Source organism: Stegostoma tigrinum, chromosome 11 (genome assembly GCF_030684315.1).
Source record: "Stegostoma tigrinum isolate sSteTig4 chromosome 11, sSteTig4.hap1, whole genome shotgun sequence".
Lineage (NCBI taxonomy): Eukaryota > Metazoa > Chordata > Chondrichthyes > Orectolobiformes > Stegostomatidae > Stegostoma > Stegostoma tigrinum.
In genome coordinates this window covers 71060038-71085389 of record NC_081364.1, presented here as the reverse complement: position 1 = coordinate 71085389, position 25352 = coordinate 71060038, and the positions used below count along the sequence as shown (strand labels likewise).

The 25352-nt window shown below is 43.5% G+C and overlaps 2 long non-coding RNA genes across 2 annotated transcripts in view; one reads left to right on the top strand and one right to left on the bottom strand.

Moving 5' to 3' along the window:
* Positions 1 to 283: 283 nt before the first annotated feature.
* On the top strand, positions 284 to 11719 carry LOC125450264 (uncharacterized). The gene is made up of 2 exons (XR_007247067.2): positions 284 to 392; positions 11045 to 11719. It is a non-coding gene; the product is annotated as an uncharacterized LOC125450264 (long non-coding RNA).
* A 7519-nt stretch (positions 11720 to 19238) lies between these two features.
* LOC132210219 (uncharacterized) overlaps positions 19239 to 25352 on the bottom strand; it is a 91521-nt gene continuing 85407 nt past the window's right edge. The window contains exon 5 of the long non-coding RNA XR_009446449.1: positions 19239 to 20255. This is a non-coding gene — a long non-coding RNA (uncharacterized LOC132210219). The remainder of the gene's footprint in view (positions 20256 to 25352) is intronic.

Below are 25352 nucleotides of genomic sequence, written 5' to 3'. Positions count from 1 at the left end.
TCCAACATCTGCAGTTCCTACCATCTCTGTTGGAAAAGCTCAGAGATCATAGGAACTGCATTAAAACTGCCCGAAACACCAGCTTTTGTGCCCCTGAGATGCTGCTTGTCCTGCTGCGTCCATCCAGCCCCACACTTTATTTTGCTGGAAAAGCTCAGCCTGTCTACAGCACCTGTGAAGGATCAGGCAGAGTTTAACGTTTCGGGTCCGGTGACCCGCCCTCAGAATTGTGGCCTCGTCCTCTGATTGGTTGGAGAACAAGCACATCCGGGGCCTTCTTCCTGTTCCGCCTCTTGCTTGCTATTGGTCGTTAGATGTTTTGGTCAGCTATGGAGCATGCGCACTGGGAGGGATGTCCGGAATGAAATGGTCCTCCATGGGAGCCACAAGCGGTGAGTACAGGTTGAAGGGGAGGGCAGCTTCGGTGCTGTATTCCAGCAAGAGGGCTGCATGATTGCTCACTTTAGGTCTCAAGTCTCAAACAGGGGTCTTCTCGTGCTGCGTGTAGATTGCAGAGAGCCTCAGGCTTCCTCCCTGAAACAGGCCCAGACTGTCCTGTGAGAGGGAAAGTCCTGTCAGCTTTTACCCTGTCAAGCCACTTCAGAATGTGATTACAGCAATGAGAGGTGTTCTCAGTAAAGCAGAACTCCAATGTGCTCTCACTGGTTAGAGGTCTTTCCACTGTGTCCTGTGTTAGCACCCGCGCTGAGTTTTTAAAAATCATTTTGGCTTGAACCTGAGAGTTGAACGGTCACGTCTGGGCTGTGAGCAGCAGTTGTGCTTAAAAAAATACAAAATCAATTATTGGTTTCTGAGGCCAGGCCTGGAAGTTAATTGCTGGATGTTTCTTATTCAAAAACTGTGTAGACTCTTGGCCATTAATAAGGTCAGCATCTGGGAACTGGTGCCAGCAGGTCTGGGAGGGAACATGATCAAACAGAAGGACTTTACAACAGGGGCTTTCTGAGAAAAGGTATTTAGCTGCTGATGTGACAGGGTAAAGGTTTGACAATCCTCTGTCCATGTGAAACAGTGCATCATGGAAACTGCTTATGTAATGTGGACAGTTTTGTTTTTTTAAATTTATCTTGTCTTTGGTGTGAATGGGGCTGGTATCAAAAGCTAATGGTTTAAATCATTGCTGTGCTCACTGAGGACAGTTTGCAATATGCTTGTCCTCGTGTCCGAGACTGATGGAAAAGTGTCCGTGTTCATGCACATCTTTGCTGAGCTGGCTGCTGGTGTGACAGAGGCTCAGAGAAAGACCACAGAGTGGAGAGAGAGAGCTGCACAGGGTGTGGCCCTGTGGTTTGGATATTGGGGTTATTCTTCGCCCATCACCCCACCACAAAATCCAGCCAGTTGTTTCTCTCATTGTCCCTCTTCCCCAACTTTACCCCCTCCTGTAACCCCAGCCACTGTCCCACCCCTCGGGTCCCCCAGTATCAGCAAACGTCCAAAGATATTTCTTACATACTATGTTGCTTTTCTCAGGGCATTCAACAACTTGAAAACTGGATTGAAAATGAGAGACAGAGCAGCCACTCCAGAAGCTTCCAAAATCACGCTGCACTTTGTTGAACTGCTGCAATCCACGTGGTGAAGTAGCTCCCATGTTGCTGTTTGGAAAGGAGTTATAGGATTTTCATTCAGTGGTGATAAGGTTGTGCTGATATTTGTGTCAGTTGTAATCATTTTGTTCTTATTCCACCTTCACCATATTAGAAACATAGAAAATAGGAACAGTTGCAGGCCATTGTAGCTTTTGATCCTTTTACCGATAGTCACTTTGATCATGGCTGATCATTCTACTCAGCCTCTTCCCACTTGAGAGTCATACCCTTTGATCCCTTAAGCCCTCGCAACTATACATATCATCATCATCATCATCATCATCATTAGTGTTTGGCCTTAACTGCTTTCTGTGGCAGCAAATTTCACAGGGTCACCAGTCTCTGTTTTTTTTTAAAAAGGTTTCCTCATTTCAGCTATTAACAGCTTAGCCCATGCCCCTAAGATCTGACTCCCTGGTCATTGACAACATGCTTCCTGTATTTAGGCTTGTTAGAATTTTATTGGCTTCTGTGAAATCTTTCCTCATTCTTCTAAACTAGGGTGGCACGGTGGCTCAATGGTTAGTACGGCAGCCTCACAGCACCAGGGACCCAGGTTCGATTCCAGCCTCGGGCAACTGTCTGTGTGGAGTTTACACCTTCTCCCCGTGTCTGCGTGTGTTTCCTCTGGGTGCTCCGGTTTCCTCCCACAGTACAAAGATGTGTATGCTAGGTGTATTGGCCATGCTAAATTGCCCGTAGTGTTTGGGGGTATGTGGGTTGGAGGAGGATGGGTCTGTGTGCGATGCTTCAAGGGGTGGTGTGGACTTGTTGGGCCGAAGGGCCTGTTTCCACACTGTAGGGAATCTAATCTAATCTAAACTCCAGTGAATTTCATCCTAACCAATCAGTGCTGTCCTTATACGTAAGCCTTGCCATTCCAGGAATCAGTCTCACATCAACTGTGTGAATAGCGTCCGTAGCCAGATAAGAATTCCAAATTTGCACGTACCACCCCAGGTGTGGTCTCACTAAGATCCTGTACAATTTCAGCAAGACGCCCCTGCTCCTGTACTCAAATGCTGTCACTCTGAATGTCAAAATACCATTTGCCCTCTTCGCCCCCCGTTGCATCTGCATGCTTACTGTCAGTGACTTGTGTTTTCCTAGTTTTGTAATCCAACTGGATAGTCTTGAACTTATCCACATTACGTTTCATCTGCCTTGCATTTTTGCCCCACTCACTCAACTCCAAGTCACACTGAAGCATATTTGCATCCTCCTCACAGATCACTGTCCTAAACCTGCAAGCTTGCAGATATGATATTCGAGTTTTCTCATTTAAATAACTAATAGATGATGGAAATACCTGGCGTCCATCACTGACCCCTGCAGTATCACACTGGTCACTGGCTGGCACACAAGAAATGACTGGCACATAGAAGCAATCAGTTCTGTATCCCCGTGAATACCCAGTCTCACATGCTTTAACTTTACTTTTTAATCTCTTCTGTGGGACCTTTTGAATGCCTTCTCAAAGCGCACATGAGCCACATCCACTGGCTTTTCAACTCCAAATGTTGCATTCTTGAAACATTCCAGCAGTTTTGTCCAGCATGATTTCCCTTTCATAAATCCATACTGACTCTAATTCTGTCACTGTTTTCCAGTGTTACGTTAAGGTCTATAGTTCTCAGGCTTCTCCCTACATCCCTTCGAAAACAAAGGCATAATATCAGCCATTTCTGGCCATCTGGCACCCCACACGTATTTATAGATGATACCAACATTTTTGCAATTTCTTCCCTTACTTCCCATAATGTCTTGGGGTACATTAGATCAGGTGCTGGAGATTTATCCATCTTCATATTTCCAAGATATTTAACACTTCCTCTCCTGCAACATGAACTGTTTTCAAAATATCAACAATCATTTGAGTTCTTTAGCCTCCTTTGTTCCAACTTGTCCATGCCGACCAGTTTCCCAAACTGAACGAGTCCCACTTGCTTGAGTTGGTTCCATATCCCTCTAAACCTTTCCTATTCATGTACCTGTACAAATGTCTTTTAAATATTGGAAGTGTACCTGCATCTGCCACTTCCTTTGGCAGTTCATTCCACATAGAAACAACCTTCTGTTTGAAAGAGCTCCCCCTTGTTTACCTTTAAGTCTTTCTCCTCTCCCTTTAAAAATATACCCTCCAGTTTTGGATTCCCCTCTACAAGGGAGAAGACCCTTGCTGTACACATTATACCCCTCACGATTTTACAAACCTCTCTAAAGTCATCCCTCAACCTCCAGTGAAGTCCGAGTCTCTCCTCATAACTCATACCCTCCAGTACTGGTAACCTGTAGACTGTAAGTGTAGCATGAAGCCACCCAGAGTAGAAAGTTAATCCAACCACGAGAAGCATCACCCAGTCTCCATCTCTTTGGCCCTTCGATAAATAGTTTGGCAAAAGCAACTGTCCAACTTCATACATGGAGAGTGAACGTTTCAGCTGGTTTTCTCCAGCCCCCTAGTCTTGAAATACGTCCCATGAATGAAAAGGGATCTTCCATTCACCTTATCTTTACTTTTCATGATTTTATAAACATATAAGTCCACGCCTCCAATTCTTAGACTGCAGTGGAAAAATATCTCAACCGATCAAGCCTCTCCTTACGACTCAAAGCCTCCATTCCTGGCAACATCCTGATAAATCTTTTCTGAACCCTCCCCAGCTTGATGATGTTCTTCATATAACAGGAGATCTGAAGTAGCCACCCTTTCAACATGTGACGCCAACCTCAAAGAATTAAGGGCCTGAACCCTGAGGTCTCTCTGTTCGACAACACTAACCCCAAGGCCCTACGTTTAATTGTACAAGTCCTGATCTTGTTTGTTTTACCAAAATGAAATACCTCGCCTTTATCAAAATTAAACACCACCTGCCATTCTTCAGCCTCTTAACCATATAAATCAAGATCTCTTTTTTTGTAATCTTGGACAGCCTACTTTGCTGTCCACTATTCTGGTGTCATCTGCAAACGTGCTAACCATGTCTCCACTATTCTCATCTAAATCACTTTTTTATGTAACGCCAAACAAAATTAGACCGAGCACTGACCCCTGTGGAACACTTCTGGGAACAGGCCTCCGGTCTGATAAACAACCCTCTACCACCAGTCCCTGTGTCCTGTCACTAAGCCATATTTGTATCCAGTTGACAAGCCCCCCTCCAAGTCCCATATGATCTAACTTTACTAATTAGTCCACCTTGTGGAACATTGTCAAAGGCTTTACTCTTGTCAATATAAACTACTTCCACCACTCTGCCCTCAATTATCTTCTTTGTTACTTCTCCAAGAAAATCAATCAACTAATCATTCCTACCTTTCCAAATACATAAATCCTACATTTCACGATTACCTTCAACTACATACCCAAAACCAAAGTCAGATTCTCAGCTCGATAGTTCTCAGGCTTCTCCTCACGTCCCTGAAATGAAGGCACTATTTCAGCCACTCTCCAGTCATCTGGCACCTCACCCGTAATTATAGATGAAACAAATATTTCTGCAAAGGGGCCCCATGTTTTCTAATTAACTTCCCACAACATGGTTTGATGCACTAGAGCAGGACCTGGAGGTTTAAAGTCAGAGTGTAATACTGCATGGAAACAGGCCCTTTGGCCCAAACTGGTCTGTGCTGACTATGGTGCCCACTCAGCAATTTCTAACTGCCTGCATTTGGTCCATGTCCCCCTCTAAACACTTTCCACCCATGTACCTGCCCAAATGTGTTTTAAACGTTGCTATTATACCTGTCTCAACCACTTTCTCTGGCAACCCATTCCAAATATGCACCACTCTCTGTGTGAAGAAGTTGCTCCTCACATCCTCCTTAAATCTGCCCCTCTCACCTTAAATCTGTACACTCTAGTTTTCCATTCCCCATTCCTGGGAAAAAGACTATGTGCATTCATCCTGTCTATGCCCCTCATGATTTTATTCACCTCAGTAAGGTCAGCCCTCATTCTCCTACATTCCAAGGAATAAAGTCCAATCCTGGCCAACCTGTCCTTAGAACTTGCATACTATTCCTAGCAACATCCTCATAACTCTTCTTTGCACATTTTCCAGTTTAATTATGCCTTTCCTGTAACTGGGTGACCAAAACTGTACACCACACTGCAAGTGTGGCCTCACCAATGACCTGTACATCTTTAACATAACATCCCAACTCTTATATGCAATGCATCGACCGAAGAAGGCCAGCATGCTAAATGCTTTTTTCACCACCCTGTCTACCTGTAATGCTGCTTTCAACCAACTATGTACTTGTACTCCTCAGTGTCTCTGTTCCACAATACTCCTCGGAACTTACCATTCACTGTATGACTCTGACCTCGGTTGAACTTTCCAAAGGCCAACACCTCACACTTAGCTGTATTGAATTTCATTTAGCAATCCTCAGCCCACTTACCCATCTGATCACCATCCCCCTGTAATTTTTGATAACTTTCACTGACATCAGTGATACCTCTTAATGTTGTATCATCCGCAAACTTACTAATCATGCCGTGTACATTCACATCCAGATCGTTTATGTAAGTGAAAAATGACAAAGGTCCCAGTACTGAACCCTGTGTCACACCATGAGCCACAGGACTCCAGTCCAAGAACCAACCTTCAGCCATCACGCTCTACTTCCTACCATCGATCCCATGAGCTAGCTCTCCCTGGATCCCGCACAACCGAACCTTCATGACTAGCCTGCTGTATGGGGCCTTGTTAAAGGACTTAGTAAAGTCCACATAGACAGCATTCTCTGCCTTACTCTCATCAATCCTCTTGCTTACCTCTTCGAAAAGCATGAATAGATTTGTCAGACATGATTCTTGTGCACAAAGCCATAATGACTATCCCAAATCAGACCTTGAATATCCAAGCGTTTGTGCATCCACTCCCTGAATATCTTCTTCAATGCCGTGTCTACCACTGGTTCACTGGACTGTAGTTCCCTGGCTGGTTTTTGCTATCTTTCTTAACCAATGAGACAACATTAGCCACCCTCCAGTCTTCTGGAATTTCAGCAGTGGCAAAAGATGAAGGAAAAATCTCTGCAATTTCTTCCCCAGCCTCCGGCAGTGTCCGAAGCTGGACTTCATTGGGTCCAGTGGATTTATCAACCTTAATGTGCTTTAAGGCTGTAAACACCTCCGCGATGGTCCAGAACATCCCCACTTGCTTCCCTTTTTATCCTTAGCATTCACGATTATCTACTTAGTAAACACTGAGAAGAAATTCATTGAAAATCTCCCCCATTTCTGTGAACTGTTTTCAAACCAAAATATTTCTACTAACTATTATAATCTTAATATTCTTACACCTATCTGAGATCTCTCTGCACATTTGTTCCTCAATTTCCCTCTGACTATTAGGAAGCCTATGGTACAATCCCATTAGATGATCGTTCCTTTTTATTTCTAATTTCAACATATGTTTTCATTGGATGGTGCTTCTAAAATATCTCTTCTGGTGATAGCAGCAATGTTTTCCTTATTAATAAAAGCTACTCCCTCACCTGTTTTGCCCCACTTTCAATTTTTCCTCTGAAATCTGGAACATTATTACAGGCAAAATAACTTGCAGGAGGTGGATGAAGTGGAAAAATTCTTCCTACCAAAATGAATGGAGCACAATATTCGTTAAATGGAATTCTGAAGTGCAGAAGAATTTAAATTTATAAATTGAGTTTCAGAGTTAGTGTGCAGATATAGAATGTTATCAGGGGGTCATACAGCATGGAAACTAGTTCATGCCGATCATGTTCCCAAACTAAACGAGTCCCATCTTCCTGCGTTTGGCCCATATTCGCTCTAAACCTTTCAAATTCATGTACTTACCTGAATTTTTTAAACATTGTAATTGTACCCACATCCACCACTTCCTCTGGCAGTTCACCCCACACACTGAGCACTCTATGTAAAACAAAAAGTTGTCCGTCATGCCTTTTTAAAATCTTTCTCCCCTCATCTTTAAAAAAAATGCTCCTGGTTTTGAAACCCCCCACCTGAGGGAAAAGACCTTTGCTATTCCTTATCTGTGTCCCTCATTATTTTATTAACCTACATAAGGCCATTTCTCAACCCCTAACCTTCCAGTGAAAGAAGTCCCAGCGGATCCAGCGTATTTTTATAACTCAAACCCTCCATTCCCAGCAATATCCTGGTAATTTTGTCCAAACCCACCCCAGTTTAATAATAATCTTCCCATAACAGGTCGACCACAGCAGCACACAGTCCGACAGAAGAGGACTAGCCAACATAACTTCCCAACTCCGGTTCTCAAAGGCCTGAGCAATGAACACAAGTGTGCTAAATGCCTTCCTAACCACCCTGTCTACCTGTGATGCAAATTTCCAAGAATGATGTACCTGAAACCCAAGGTTTTTTTTCCTGTTCTGCAACACTACCCAGAGCCCAACCATTAATTGTGCAAGTCCTGCCTTTGTGAAGTATTGTGTTTTGGGAGAACAAACATTTATCCAAATAAAATTCAATCTCCCATTCCTCAGCCCATTGCCCCAGTTGATCAAGATCTCTCTGAAATCCCCAAAGGATGAGTGACCACAATAGGATAGAATTCTTCACAAAGCTGGAGTGATATTGTAGTTTCTGAGACTTGGGTCCTATAATTAAATGAAAGAAGTTAAAATGGTATGAGGCACGAGCCAGTTGTGATAAATGGAGAATCAGTGTTTAAATGGATGGTGGGAAATGGGTAATGGCAAACATTGAAAGAGGGTGTGGGCAAGCTGTGGAAGTTCTTCATCACAGCCTGGCATAAGAACAAAATGGGAAACATGATGAAACCACAGCACAGAAAGGGAAATGAACAGGTATTAAATTTAAGGAAGCAGCATACACAATTAGGCCAATAAAACAACTGACAACAGGATTGGGAGCAGTTTAGATTTCTGCAAAGGGAAACAAAGGGATTTAATAAGAGTGAGAAAACAGAACATAAGGGCATGCTGCAGGGACCATCCAGCCAATAGAATTTTGTTTTATATTCATTTACAGGACATGGACTTTGCTGGCTTGGCCAGAATTTATTGCCCATCTGTGATTGCCCAGAGGGTTATCAAGTGTCAGCTGCATTGCTGTACGGCTGGAGTCACACACAGGCCAAACCAGGTGAAGGATAACAGTTCCTTTCCCTGAAGGATATTAGTGAGCCAGATGGGTTTTTCCTGACGATTGACAACGGTTTCATGATCATCATTAAACTCTTAGTTGAAGATTGGTAGTGAAAGACTGGTCAAGAAGAATATAGGGTCTCCTTACAAGCAGAAACAAGTAATTTATAATGGGGTGCAAAGTGATGGCAGACCAATTAAATATGACTGAGGTTTTCAATAAGGAGGATACAAATAATGTCCCAAAATTAAGGGGATCTCAGGGTCTAATAGGAAGGTGGAATCAGTATTAGTAGGAAAATGATATTGGGACAAATAATGGGATAACAGGCAGATAAATCCCCAGACACTGATAACCTTCATCTCAAAAGTACCTTAGGAAGTGGCTGTAGAAATAGCAGATTCACAAATGGTTTTCCTCCAAATTCTCTAGACTCAGTTTTTATGGATTGGAGGATTGCTACTGTAACCCTAATATGTAAGAAGGGTGTGAGAAAGAAAACAGGGAATGTGCATAAAATTGATGGTTGAAAAAATATGTTTGGGTCAGCTATAAAAGATGGAATAACAGTGCACTTGGAATGTGGTGTCAAGATCAGCCAGAGCCAGCGGAGCCTTTTTCCGTGCTGTAGACTCTTTGTTGGGCGTGAATTCCCTCTACACCACTCACCATCCTGACTTGGAAATGTGTTGTTGTACCTTCAGTGCTGCTGGGTCAAAATCCTGAATTCTCTCCCGAACAGCATTATGCGTCATGGACTACAGTGGGTCATGGAGACAGATCACTGCCATCTTCTTAATGACAATTAAACACAGCGAGCAATGCCCACAGGATGTGTTTTTTTTAAAGACTATCAAGGCCAAGTGGGAATGTGGAATTGAAGCCGAAATAGATCAACTTTGACCTTTTTGAGGCTCGAGAGGCAGAATGGATAACTGATTCCTAATTTATGTGTTCTCTTCTCCTATTAAAATGCATCATCTCACCAGGAATGATGTGTTCCCTGTAATTTAGAAGGATGACAGCTGATGTGATTAAAACTTTTCAAATGTTAACTGAAGCTGGCCGGGGTGTAGAGAGGAACTAATCCACTGGGTGAGTGAAGTGGGAGCTCAAACGCCCTCCTCACCCACAGTAATAAGACAAGACCTGAGCTTCTTTGACCTGCGGTTTATTCAAATGTAGGAATGAGGAACAAGTGTGGGTCACTCGGCCCCTCGAGCCTGCTGTGTGACTCAATAAAATCGCTGATTTAATTTCAACCTCGGTTCTATCTACCTGCATATCTCAGAATATCTTTCATTGTCTTGATCAGCAAGAATCTGTCTCTGCCTTTTAAAAAAAAAGATGCTGCATCCACTGCCTTTTGACGAAGGGAGTCACAAAGATTCTCAGCCCTCTGAGAGAAAAGAAATGTTCCTCACTATTTCAAATGGACTCACCCTTACCTTTAAACAATGACCCTCAGTTCTAGATCTTTCCACAAGAGGGACCATGTTTTCACCATGCATCTGGTCAGGTCCCCTCAGGATCTTTCATGTTTCAATTTAGTCTCCTCTTTCTTTTCTAAACTCCAGAGAATACAGGCCGAGCCTGTATTTTCCTCCAGATGTTCCTTTAAGGCACTCCACTCGTTCCAGGTATTAGTCCATTGAATCTGCCCTGAAATGTTTCATAACAACCTTCTCTAAGTCAGGTGACCAGAACTGAACACGGTACTCCGAATACAAATCCCACCAGTGCAAAAGGGGAATTAATTATCGATAGGAGGACCGTGAATTCCGACTTGCTTACAGAATGCATTTTCAGCAAGCCTCGGTCATTTACATGTATCCAGTTACAGACTGACACAGGTTGTGGTCAGATAGGTGTACGGTTTGTATTGTTACACCGACAGCATTGTTGTGGTCTCACTCAAACCTCCCACTCTGGCTCTGCACAAATAATGATTGGCTCTGCAGCCAGTTCCCACAGCCTGATTTTGTCCTGTATTTTTCATCTTCTGTCCTTTCAAAGATATCAAATGATCCAAGTGGAATAGCTCAGCAGGACTGACAACTTCTGTGAAGGAAAGAACAGAGTTAATGTTTTGAGTTCGGTGACCCTTCCTCCTGAACTTGACAAAGGATCATCAGACCTGAAACATTAACCTGTTTTTTTCATTCACAGATGTTGCCAGACCTGCTGAGCTTTACTCGCAAATTATTTTTCACTCCTGATTTACAGCATCTGCAGTTTTTAATGATCCAGGTGATAATCTAGCAGCTTTCATTCTACTTCTAACTGTTGTAAATTTATTTTCCAGGGAATTGGAAAGGAAGCATTTACTGACAGGCTGCTCAACTCAAACACTGGATCAAGAACTGTCAGGATCACTTCATTCTCAGGAGCTTTGAACATGGAAGGAACAAGCATCGTTTACAGTGAAGAGAAACCATACACGTGGTCTGTGTGGACAAGCCTTCAGTCAATTGTCTGGCCTGTCAGTACGTCAGTGCAGTCAAAACTGGGTGACAACCATAACATCAAACAGCTCTTGCTTTATAATATCATGGTCATGGATCTCAGTTTGAGTGAAGCAAGGGCCACTCATCTCCTGTCCTCCCTACATTTTTGGTGAAAACATGGACCAAACAGCTGAATTCCAAATGTGAGAGGGACTATCCACTATCCTAAGGCTCCATTTGACAGAGCATTGTATTAAGGAATCATGACAAATCTAAATTCAATAGGAACCAGAGAATATTATTCTTCCTTGGATAGCTGGTTTTTGAAAAGATTGCATCTTCAGACCTCAGTAAATCGAAACAAGGTGAATTTATTCAAATTTGTGCCACATACATGTGGAAGAGGTCTGTAAGTTTAGCTCTGAGACACTACGCCTTTTACAGCTCAAAACAGCATATGCAGGCATTTTCATGTAAGAATGGTTGCATGTGACATTGATATAAAATAAATTATATGTCAGTTACTACAAAAACAGGATGCTGTTCAGTTTCTGACGAAGTTCTGAGTCCTCTAATTTCAACAGGACTTCCACTTCCACATTATCTTCAGAGCTTCCCTATCCCACCATCAGCTCACAGCTGGGTGAGCAATACTTACGTGACTATCTTAAGCTGTACAGATAGTTTCTGAACCCCGGGTAACTGTTGATGGTTCACTGTTATGGACCTGCAGTTAAACTGTCTGAGCAACAATAATGCTGACCTTATATGGTTGTATTTGACAGTTACCTTATGCTGCGCTGCTTGGACAAGTTTATTTTCTACTTGTTCTGTGTTTTAAAGTTCTGCTCCTTTTCCTACTCTGTTTCTAATGTACATTCTCTTACCCGGTTCCTTCCCCTACTTCACTCTGGTTTGATAATACTGAATACAGAAGAGGAGGCTTGTGATTGCAGGAAGGCAATTGTCTCAGCTGCAGGAGTTCCTCAGGATCAGGTCCTATTCCCAACCACCTTCAGCTCTTTCATCAATGACCTTCCCTGCGCCATAAGGTCAGAAGTGGGAATGTTTGCTGATGATTACACAATACTTTAGCACTGTTTGTGGCTCCTTGGATACTGAAGCAGTAGAAATCTAAATGCAATATGCCTGGACACCATTGAAGTGAGCCTGCCATGTGACAAAGAACATTTGCACCAACATGTACCAACAAATAATGACCAAATCTGAGAAATGAGAATCTAACCACAGCCAAGTGACATTTACTGGGTGTATCTTTATGGAATTCCCCATTACCATCATCCTGGGGGCTAATATTGATGAGAAACTGAATTGGAGCCACCAGCTGAATAATGTGCCTGCAAAATATGTCAAACCCTCTCAGCCATCTGATCTTCCTGTCCAACCATGTTCAGGGATTTGTGAATGTTCATTCCAAGGTCTGTTTGTCCCTCTACACCACTCACTATTCCTCACTTTCATAGTTCAGTCTCCCTAAATTCATTATCACTCACTCCTGTGGATTCAATTCCTTTCACCATTTTATCTTTCCACTTGATTGATAACTCCCTGCAGTCCACGGTTTTCTTCGTCATGGACAACTACATGATTATTTATTCTAAATTATGGCTTCTACAACTAGGATTTAATGATGGTTATATATCAGAAAGCAGTGGAACTCCACTGGATTTAAAAACTGAAAGGACTGCAATTGCTGTAAATCAGAAACAAATAAAAAACAGAAATTATTGGAAAAGATCAGTAGAACTGGCAGCATCTCTGGAGAGAAATCAGGGATAACATTTCAGGTCGCGTAACCCTCAGAATTCCACTGGAAACAAGTGTCCAGGTATGGTTCCTTCTTCGGTGGGGATTCGCAGCAGCTATAACAGCAGAGTATAACTATATGTGAATTTGTGGGTGGCTCCGGAGTTTATTTTTCTGAATGATCCCTTCCCACACGTGGGACTCGTGAACAACCTCTCCCCAGTACACCTGAGTAAATCAGTTTCCACCTCAGTGGATAAGTGAATCCTTCCCTCAGTCTGCACATTTCCCTGATTTCTCTGTGCTGTGGGTGCCCTTATCTCTGTCCAGATTGGGCGACCTGATGAACTCAATGCAGAGAAAACGTCCATTTTCCCTGTTGTGAATGTGTTTTTATTCTTCCTTATTCTCCTGTGGGATGTGGGTATTGCTGGTCAGGGCAGCATTTGTTGTTCATCCCTAATTTACTTTGAACTGATGTCAGAGGGCAATTAGGGATCAACCATGTTGTTGTGGGCCTCAAGTCACTTGTATGCCAGACCAGGCAAGGACTTCCCTTCCAAAGGGACATGAATGAATGGGATTTCAGGAAATTAAAGTCATGGCCTCTGTTCCTGAAATTCTGGTTTACGTTCCAGATTTTATTCATTGAATTCAAACTCCAGCAGCTGCTGTGTCTCAGTCCCCAGGGATTATCACCACTGCACTGCTATCTCTCCGCTGTATTGCCTTACTGTAGAGGATAATTGTCACTGTTCAGATCATCCCAGAGTGACAGAGACAGGAGAAAGCCATTTGGACCGTCACAATTTGGTGTTGGTTCCTGTTGAGAAAGGGATTGAGCGAAAGGAAAAAACTACCAGCTGGTGCATGTTTGTAACATTTACAGTGTGTGTCCATGTCAGGATAAATGTTGTTTAAATGTAGATTGAAGTGGTTACTGAGAGCAAGAAGCTGATGCAGAGACAATGTGAGCAAAATTAACTTAGCTGCTAACAAACATCAATTTGTTGTTGTAAGCAGCAGAGAATGGTTTCAATCCAGTGACCTTCTGGGTAATGAGCCCACCATGCTCCCTCTACACCCCCCCCCCAACGCGCGCACGCGCGCACACACACACACACACACACACACAAAAATGAATGACTAATAGACACACAATGTCAAAGGGGCCAAGCAGACCAGCAACCCACACAGGTGGGCAGACTCATGATTTGACCAAACTTTTGGTAAACGCTAAACCAACAGTTACATGCCTCATTCTAAAGAAGGGTCACTGAATTGGGAACATTAACCCTGCTTTCCCACCGCAGATGCCGTCAGACTTACTGAGTTTCACCAGCAATTTCCGTCATTGTTATATTTCTGATTGTTATTTATCTGTGGGTGATAACTTTCCCCGGGTTGTGAACAGTGACATTCAAATTCATCTGAAGACGATCATCATTCCCCACTCTCTCTTTATCATCCTTTTCTCACCCTTCTGCCTTCCATAGTCACACCGCACAGCTGGTAGGTTTTTTCACTTCCTCTCCCTAATGGTGTCAAACACACGAAAATTCAACTGGCTCCAATGAAAACGCCGTGGATATGAAATAAAAATCAAGTTTTAAAAGACAGAGATAGACATACAAAAAGTGAATTTAACAGGCAGGGGGAGTCTCTCAGGGGATGGGAGAGCAATCTCTAATATGGTTGATAATTGAGACATTTCCCTGGGAAAGTTCAAGATCCAACAAAAGAAGCTAGTCTTTTTACACATTCTGTTTTGACCAACATTGCTCTGTGATATTTCCCACAGCCCGATGACCCAATAATCCCTGCTCCATGTCAATAAAAGCATCTCTGGGTGAGGTTCAAGCTCACAGCCTCGGCATTTTACGCACCTCTGTACCGTCACAGAAGGACTGCAAGCTCACCGATTGTGTGACAGGAACTACAGAGTAGCCCTGTGCGCTCATTGCCATCCCCCATTTCCCGTTGTATCTTTGTGGCTGGGCCACTGAGGCTCTGATTCCAGGCCTGGGAACTGGGATTATCTGGTCTTCTGCAGCAGTACCATGTGTGAGGGAATTTTGGTGAGGTTGCTGATGTTAAACAGACAACAATAGGACGACACGGTACGCCCTCACACACTGGTCAACTGTCATACATCAAGAATATATTGGAAGTAACAACAGACCACTCAGAGTCATGGTGGTGGACACGCCCACAGCCGCTCAATGACAAACACTTACAAGAATTAAAGACCCCATTCCCACAACATGCAGAACCAATGCGGATTACAAATGCCATGCAATTACGACTGTAAACATTACATCGGACAGACAGGAATGAAACTAGACATCGGAATTCAGAAACTTCAACTAGCAGCAAAACGGAATGACAAACTCTCCTTAATATCGAGACACTCAGACAATGAAGGCCATCAGTTCAACTGGGACAAGGTAACCATAGCAGCCCAAGCCAAACATAGACATGCACAGGAATTCCTAGAGGCATTGTTCTCCACCCGTCATGCAATCAGCAAACATAAAGAATTGGACCCCGATACAAACCCACACAGATCAAAACCAGAAATGACACTACTCACCATAACAGAGCAAGCAGTATAAATTCCAAGCAGAGGAGGAAAAACACTGCTTCAACGGAGGCTCTTCTGATGATGTCCCCTAGCATGGTGATGAAACATCTGAACAAGAACAAGTCAGCTCGGCGAACAAGTCAACAACTCACCCACAAACTGAGCTATAGATCTTTGCCAAAACTTTGAGCCAAGCTCAATGTGAGAGCTGAAGACCAGTTTTCCTGTTTACCCTGGTAAACAGATCACTCCGGATCAATCACCCACATTAGCTATCGTTTGTGTGTTCCCCTTTCCATGTCTGACCTTGGTTCAGCATTCTGAAGGGTTCCATGCAATTTTCATTTTGCACATTTTAGTGCGGAGAGTTTTGTAGCCTCGTTTCAAGACCATTGAGTTTACAAACAGAAAGAGACCATTCAGACCATCACCTCTGCTCTGCCATTCAATGAGGTCCTGTCTGATCTGCACTTTGTTGCCTTTCCCCATGACCCTTGATACCTTTATTGCTTAAAGATCTGTCGATCTCAGCCTTAAATATACTTATTTGCCCAGCCACAACAAACCTCTGCTGCAAAGAATTCCACCAATTCACAACTGTCTGAGAGAATAATTTCTTCCTCATCTCTGACTGAAATATGAAACCCCACTCTGATATGAGGTATTCTGGTCCTAGACTGTCCTAGAAGGGAACCAACCTTTCTGCAACCAACCCATTAATTCTCCAAAAAAACCTGCACGTTTCAAGAAGGAGCAAGGTTTTTGTTTTGCAGTATAGTGTTTGAGCAGATGAAGGAAATGAATTTCAGAGCTTCAGAGTGTTAGAAAAGGCTTTGCAGATCAGAAACTTGCTTAGATACAGCAAGATCTAAGCGTGCCACTTGATTCTTTAATCATTCAGCACTGGATACTATTGGTCTTTGAATGTCAGTATTGAGTCAAATAAAAGTAACGTTAAGTTCCTTCCTTTCATCTCCCAGTAACTATTGCCCAATATCTTAAATCTGTATTTCTAATAATTTTACGATCAGTGAAGAGGAACAGCTGCTCTTTACCTACCCGATCTAAATCTAGCATAAACCTAGACACCTTTGTCAAAGATCACCTCAGTCTCCTTTGCGTTGTGCAGAACATTTTAGTTTCTCCAGCCTGACCTTACAACTAATTTCCCTCAGTTCCTGAATCATTCTGATCAGTCTCCTTTCAATCACTCCACAGACCCTCACATCCTTTGTGCACACCACCTGTTTGTGCAGACCCGAATGCTCTGTGTTCAAGTGGGTGATGTTATCACACACGGGCAATTGCTCAGAGACATCACCTTGAATCCTGGGCATTTTCTGAACTGTGGGTTTCCTCTGAGCCCAGTCGTTCTGATGTCTTTTGAGCTGCAGACTCCAGCATTTGATTTTAAAGTTGAAGACAATGAAATTATTTCAGTATTTTTAACCAGTAATGTACACATTTTGTATCGGAGATAATGGGAACTGCAGATGCTGGAGAATCAGAGATAACAAAGTGTGGAGCTGGATGAACACAGCAGGGCAAGCAGCAGCTTAGGAGCACAAACCCTGACATTTCGGGCCTGGTCCCTTCATCAGAAAAGGGGAATGGGGAGAGGGTTCTGAAATAAATAGGGAGAGGTGGATCAAAGACGGATAGAGGAGAAGATAGGTGGAGCAGTGAAGGCAGCGGAAAAACTGCTCAATGTCCAAACGTGAGTGGTATTCGTTGATGTGTGTGTGGAGGGGGATAAAGGTGAGCCCCTGACTGAGGACTGACCATTTGACCTCAGTCAGGGGGAGGTCTAGGGGTGATGGTGAAAACTCGGCAGGGCTCAACGTGGCTGTCTCCTCTGGGGCTGCTGACTGTGGGCTTATAAAAGCATGAGGGGCTTGGATGGGCTGAATTGGCAATATCTTTTCCTCAGGGAAAGAAATCCAAACCTGACAGCATGGGTTTAAGTTGAGAGGCAAAAGATTTAAAGGGGACCTGAGGGACAGTTTTACATGTACAGAATGCTGCATGTATGGAGGAGGTGGTACAGTCACAGCTCTTAAACAGCATCAGGATTGGGAAATGAACACGAAGGGGATAGAGGGATACAGGCCAAATGCTGGCAAAGGGGACTAAAATAAGTTAGGATATCTGGTCCGAAGAGACAAGTTGCAGCAATCAGAGATAATGGTTTCTCCAGCATCTGCAGTTCCCAAGATAATAAAGTCTGAAGCTGGATGAACACAGCAGGCCGAGCAGCATCTCAGGAGCACAAAAAGCTGACATTTCGACCCTTCATCAGAGAGGGGGATGGGGTGAGGGATCTGGAACAAGTAGGGAGAGAGGGGGAGGCGGACCGAAGGTGGAGAGGAGAGTACAGGTGGGATGAGGTCAGATGTAGGAAATGGAGGGGTGGCTTGGGAAGGGAGGGGTGGCTTGGGAAGGGAGGGGTGGCTTGGGAAGGGAGGGGTGGCTTGGGAAGGGAGGGGTGAGGGGAAGAACAGGTTAGGGAGGCAGAGACAGGCTGGGCTGGTTTTGGGATGCAGTGAGGGGAGGGGATGAGCCTAGCTCATCCCCAGCCCCCACTGCATACCAAAACCAGCCCAGCCTGTCTCTGCCTCCCTAACTTGTTCTTCCTCTCACCCATCCCTTCCTCCCACCCCAAGCCGCACCTCCATTTCCTACCTACTGACCTCATCCCACCCCATACCAAAACCAGCCCAGCCTGTCCCTGAGACTTGGAAATGTGACCATTTGGTCAAAACACATGTTTGTTGCCATAGCTAATGGTCAAGGGCTGGTCAGCAAAGTACAGCAGACTAAACAGAAAATAAACCAAGACATTGTGTGATATCTTGTGTATACGTATTCATCATGAAATCCATCACTGCCATGGACAACAGGTAAAGATCTGAAGAGACTGCATTCCCTCCCCCGTGAACAGAGTCACAATGGTCACCAGGTTTCATAGCCGATTGGGAAAATGCAATCGGGGATATACTATTGGACTCCTCCCAATCTTTTGTTTTGACTTAAAACTTTCATTTTGTGGGCAAAAATCAAAAGGAAACGTTACCATAGTTTCCAAATCAACAAATACCTATTAAAAGTTGAAGCGTGTCTGGAGAGCAATAGGATCCGTAATTGTAAAAGGTGTGCAGACATAACTAATAAATAAAGGGCCATCGAGATCATCATAGAATTCCCACAGTGTGGAAGATGGCCATTCTGTCCATTGAGTCCACACGAACTCTTGAAAGAGCATCCCATCCAGTCTCACACCCTACTCCATCCTTGCATTTTGCACACAAGACACTAAGGGCAATTTAGCATAGTCAATCGACCTAATTTGCACATTTATGGACTGTGGGAGGAAACCGACGCAGACAGGGTCTGGGTAAGACACTCTTCATAGGTTCAGTGTGGACTTGATGGGCCAAGTCATCTGCTTCCACACTGGAGGGATTCTATGATCTCCAGAAACAAGCCCAAAAATACCTGGTTTGGAGACAGCTAACAGCAGAATCAAAAAAAAAACCAACAGTTACTCAAATTTGCTGCTAGTTAACCAGTCCTGATGAACCAGGAAATCCCTTTTCACATAATGTGCTGGTGGATAGTCTTTAGTCAGTGTGAATGTGTCAATGTGTCTTGACGTGACTATTTCCAAGCTCCACCTGACAGATATACAACTGTTATTAACCTTTTATTCACAATACCAGCACCTTTAATTGAGCAGTAAATTAGTAACATCAGTACAAACAGCCCAAAACTAAGGTTCATTTGATCATGAGAGTGATAGCAAAATGCTTCAACTGTGGTTCTTTGTGACTGTTTGGATGACTGAGTGAATGCTTTCCCAGTCAGAGCTCACGAATGGTCTCTCCCCAGAGTGAACTTGCTGGTGTGTCAGAGGGGAATTCGAGTCAGAAAAACTTTCCCACACACAGAACAGTCCAATGGTCTCTCTCCAGTGTGAATTTGCTGGTGTATCAGCAGCTGAGTTGTCTGAGTGAATGCTTTCCCACATTCCAAGCAAGTGAATGGTTTCTCTCCAGTGTGAACTCCCTGGTGTTTAAGCAGGTTAGATGACTGAGCGAATCCCATTCCACAATCAGAGCAGGTGAATGGTCTCTCTCCAGTGTGACTCTGGTGGTCAGTTTCCAGCTGGGATGGATGAAGAAATTCCTTCCTGCAATCTGCCCATTTCCACGGTCTCTCCCCAGTGTCACTGCGCTGGTGTTAGGACATTTCAGATGAATCTTCACAGACTCTTTGACACACAAATCATTTGCATTTCTCCAAGTGTGAGTGCTGCTTTCTCCTTCAATGTTCAAAATCCCGAGATAATTGGGTTGTGATAAATAAAGAGACTGTCAGACCTGGATGTGGAACAGTTCGAATTCTCTAACTGCAGGCTAAGCTTTCAAACAGAAAGTAAGTGCAATGAGTGAGAAACCAGAAGAGAAAACAGACTGTGAAACTGAGAAGTCCTCTGGACATTTGTGCAGCGACACTTGGGGAATATGCTGGATTATCAATAGAACAAATCCATTCATAAGTATCCTCCAGGTAAGGTATTCAAGTCAGTGTTTGCACAAAATTACCGAAAGAGAGGTGGGAGAGCCAGGGAGGAAGAACAGGCATTGTATAAATCTGTAACTCAGTCTTTCAGAGGGAATGAAAGGTTAAGAACAGTGCAGAAGTAAAATTGTGGAAATCTGAAATGAAAACACAAAAATGCTTAGTCCGAGTTGTACAGCATGGAACAATCCCTGTTGTTCATGCTGACCAGATATCCTAAATTAATCTAATCCCATTTGCAAGCATTTGACCCATATTCCTCTAAACCCTCCCTATTCACATACAACATTAAAAGATATCTGGATGGGTAATTGACGAGGTTCCACCAGTTCCTCTGGCAGCTCATTCTACACAGGCACCACCCGCTTTCCCTTTTAAAACATTCCCTCTCAGCTTAAACTAGTTTTTAGTTCTCATCTCCCCTACACTGGGAAAACAACCTTAGTTATTCACTCTCTGCCCACCATAATTTTATTAACTTTTAGAAGGTCACCTCTCAGCCCTCAATGCTCCAGGGAAAATAGCCCCAGCATATTCAGCCTCTCCCTGTAGCTTGAAACTTCCAACATGCTCGTAAATCTTTTCTGCAGCCTGCCCAGTTCAACAGCATCATTCCTATTGCAGAGAGACCAGAACTGTACACAGTATTCCAAAAGCAGCATAGTCAATGCCTTGTTCAGCCCATAACATGACCTCCCAACTCCTACACTCAATGTACTGACCAATAAATGCAAGTATAGCAAATATCATCTTCACTACCTTGTGGACCTGCAATCCACCTTCAAGGAACTGTGCACATGCACCAAGGAGCCCCTGTTGCATAACAGTCCCCAGGGCCTCCTCATTAAGTGTTTAAGCCCTGCCCTGATTTTCATTTCTGGCACTCCTTGGCCCATTGACCCATTTGATTAAATTCCCATTGTACTTGGAGGTAAACTTCTTTGCTGTCTACTACAACAATTTTAGAGTCATCTGCACACTTACTAACCATTCCTCCAATATTCATTCCACACGATTTGTATCAATGACAAAAAAGCAGTGGAACCAGCACCAATCCCTGCAGCACTCTGCTGTTCATAGTCCTCGAGACCGAAAATAGACACCCCCCCCCCCCACCCCACCATGATCTTGTCTCCTGCCTTCAAACCAATTTTGTTTCAAATAGCTAACTCTCCCTGGATTCCATTTGATTGAAGCTTGCTAACCAGTCTGTCATGTGGAGCTTTGGTGAATGCCTTGCTGAAGCCAGATAGACAATGTCCACTGCTTTGCCTTCAGCAATCTTTGTCACTTCTTCAAACAAAAACACCTCAATATTGTTAGTGAGACAAGATTTCTCACTCACAAAGCCATGTTAACTATCCCTAAGCAGTCCTTGCTTTTCCAAACGCATACAAATCCTGTCCCAAAGAATCCCCTCCAACAATTTACCCACCACTGACATCAGGCTCAGGGGTCGATAGTTCCCTGGCTTTTCCTTACCACCTTTCTTAAAGAACAGCAACACATTCGCCAGGCAGTCTTCTGGCACCTCACCAGTGTCTATCAGTGATACAAATATCTCAGCACAGGGTCCAGCAATTATTTCCCTAGCCTCTCCCTGAGTTTGTGGATAACACCTGATCAGATGCCAGGGACCTATCTCCTAACTTTATGCATTTTAAGATGTCCACCTCCTAATCCTGTGTAATATGGACAATTTCATTATTTATGTTTCCAAGTTCTCTCACTTCCATATCCTTCTCTGCAGTAAGGACTAATGTGAAATACTCATTCACTATCTCAGCCTGCAGTTCCATACAGACAGCCTTGTTGATCTTTAAAGGGGCCCTATTTTCTCCCTCGTTGCTTTTTTGTCCCAAATGTAGTTTCAGAATCTCTTGGGACTCCCCTTAACCCTATTTGCCAAAGATGGCTCATGTCTGCTTTACACCCTCTCAATTTCCCTTGGAGTGTACTCCTCCTGCCCTTATACGTCGAGGGACTGACCCAATTCCTGCTGTCAATACCCGACATGTGCTGCCTTCTTTTTCTTGACCAGATCCTCAATTTCTCCAGTCAACGAGTATCCCCTACATTTACCAGCCTTGCCCTTCACATGAACAGGAACATGCTGTTTTTGGACTCTCATTTTTATTTTTGAAGGCCTCCCACCTTCCAAGCATCCCATTAACTGTGAATTACCTCTCCTGATCATCTTTTGGAAGTTCTTGCCCAATAGGGTCAAAGTTGGCCTTACTCCAACTTAGAACTTGGAAATTTATATAAAATATATACGTTTTATATTTAAACTGATCCCATCTGCCTGCATGTGGCAGATATCCCTCTAAACCTTTCTTAAACATGTAATTATTCAAATGTCTTTTAAACAATGCAACTGCACCTGCATCCACCACCTCCTCTGAAACTTTGTTCCACACATGAACCAAAGAAAAATTGTATTTCATGTCTTTTTTTAAAAAAAATATGTATTCCTCCTCTCACCTTACACATATGTCCCCTTGTCTTGAAATTCCCCAGCCTAGGGGAAAGCCCTTGCTATTCACATAATCTGTGCCCTCATGATTTTAAAAACCTCTAAGGTTACCCCTTAACCTCCTTTACTCCAGTGAGAAAAAGCCCTAGTTTTGACCGTCTATTTTGATCATCAAGCCCTCCATTCCTGGCAACATCCCAGCGAGTCTTTTCTGACTTGTCTCCAGTTTAATAATAGTATCCTTCCTATAACAGGATGACCAGAACCCCACACAATACCAAAAATGAAGCCTCACCAATGTCCTGTACAACCTCAACATAACACTCCAACTCCTATACTCAAAGATCTGAACAATGAACGCAAGTGTGCGCAACAACTTATGAACCACTCTGTCTACTTGTCTACATAAACTTCGAAGAATTATGTACCTGAATCTCAGCATTTGTGTCAGTCTTACCCTTGTTCATTTTACCAAAATCTCACATTTATTCAAAATGAACTTCATCCTCCACTCCTCAACCCATTGAGCCAATTGATCAAGATCTCACTGTCATCTTAGGTAACCTTCACTAACCACTATACCAACATTTCTAGTATCATCTGCAAGTTTATTAATTTTGTCCCTTAAATTCTCATCCAAATCATTTATCTTCATGAGAAACAAAGAAATGGACCATTTACCGATTGCTGTGGAGCACCGCTGGTCACAGAAGTCCACTCTGAAAAATCCTCCAGCATCACGTTCTCACCTATAACTAAGCCAATTTTGTTTCCAGTTAGCAAGCTCTTCCTGAATCACGTGATCTATCTTTACTCATCCGTCTACCATGTGGAACCCTGTCAAAAGCTTCACTCTCATTCTTGAGGGGCTGCAAATCTGACCCAATTCCTCTGCCAGTTGTCCACCGCGCTCTTGATCATGCCTTGAAAAGTTAAATCTCTTGAGAATAACTGCTAAATTTGCATCCAGCTGCCATTCAGCACTGTTCCAGATCATGGGAACTTGGTTAGTCAAGTAATCATCACATTTTCACCCTGCATTATTTGCCAACTATCTGAATTTTGTATTCTGCGGTTACCAAATATTGCCACAATGTTAATAATTTTTCTCTCTCTGCAAACTAATATTCTGGAAACAAATCTACTACTCGACAAAATCATTGATAATCAGCCCCAAGGAGAATTACCTCAGCTTCTTCTAGCTCTCTCCAAACTAGAAACACATCATAATTCTAATTTACTTATGGGATATCTGGGCAAAGACCACTAATTGCCCATTTTTATTTGACTTGGAGAAAGTGGTGGTGAACCACTTCCTGTAACTGCTGCACTCCACGTGCTGCAAGTACACCACTGTGCTGTCTAGACAATTATCTGCCCTGAAGCCTCACCACCCTCTCTATCACAGGAATCATACCTCAAACCTCACTACCCTCCCTATCATGAGAATGACCCTTGAGCCTCACTACTTGCACTATTGCAGCCATCACCTCAAGCCTCACCACCCTCCACACCGCTGGAATCCCTCTCCAGCCTTACGACCTGCCTATCGTTGGAAACCCTCTCTAGCCTCAGAACTCTCACCATCTCTGTAGATTCCTCCAGTCTCACAAACCGCACCTCTAATCTCCTCCAGATTTCAAGGTGAGAGGGGAAAAGTTTAAGGGGTATGTGTGTGGAAAGTTCTTTACACAGTGGGTGGTGGGTGCCTGGAACACATTGCCAGCGGAGGTGGCAGAGGTGGGCACAATAGCATCATTTAAGATGTATCTAGACAGATACATGAATGGGCAGAGAGCAGACGAATACAGATCATTGGAAAATAGGGCTCGGGTTTGGATAGAGGATCTGACACAGGGTTAGAGGGCCGAAGGGCCTGTTCCTGTGCAGTAATTTTTGTTCTTTGTTCAACACCCTCCTGTTTCTGTAAATTCCTCCAGCCCATATAAACCTCCTCAGCTCTAATTGTTTTACCCTCACAAACCTCCCTTTGTTTGACATCTAATCCAGCCTCACAATCCTCACCATTTCTGTAACCTCCTGCAAACTCACTTTTCCCTATTTTTGAAATCTTCTCCAGCCTCAGAACCCTTCCTGTCTAATATTCTCCAGCCTCACAAATCTCAAATGATATGTGCTTTCCTCTAATACAATCCCTCTGATGACACCCCATTTTTATTCGTCCACTTGATGACGGCACTTTGAATTTCCTGGGCTTCAGGCTCCAGAATTTCGTGGTAAACCGCTTTACTTCTAAACATCACTTTACTCTCAAAAAGACTGATCAATCACGTGTCATTTATTCTAATATCTCATTTTCTGAAATGGCTTGAAATATTGCTGGGCATCTTCCTATGTGAAGTGTCTCGGAGGTCTACAGTCCAGAAAAAGGCTCTGTGGCCCATCCAGCCTGTGCCAGTTAAAAACAACTACCTAACTATTCTAATCTAATTTTCCAGCACTTGGCCCATAGACTTGTCTGCATTGGCATCACAAGTGTGCATCTAAATTTGCCTTAAACGCTATGAGGATCTCTGTGCCTACCACCCTCACAGACAGTGAAGTTCAGTGCCATTGTCACAGCATGATGACGTCACAGACAGGAACAGAGACGAGCTGAGTCTGTGCAAACCAAAGATTCCCCACACACTGAAGGACGGGAGGGTCCCTGATAAGGGGCAGAGGAGATTTAACAGAATGGTTTGTAGGAAGAGGGTTTTTAGTTGCATGGTTAGGGTTGTTTTTAAAACATTATTCT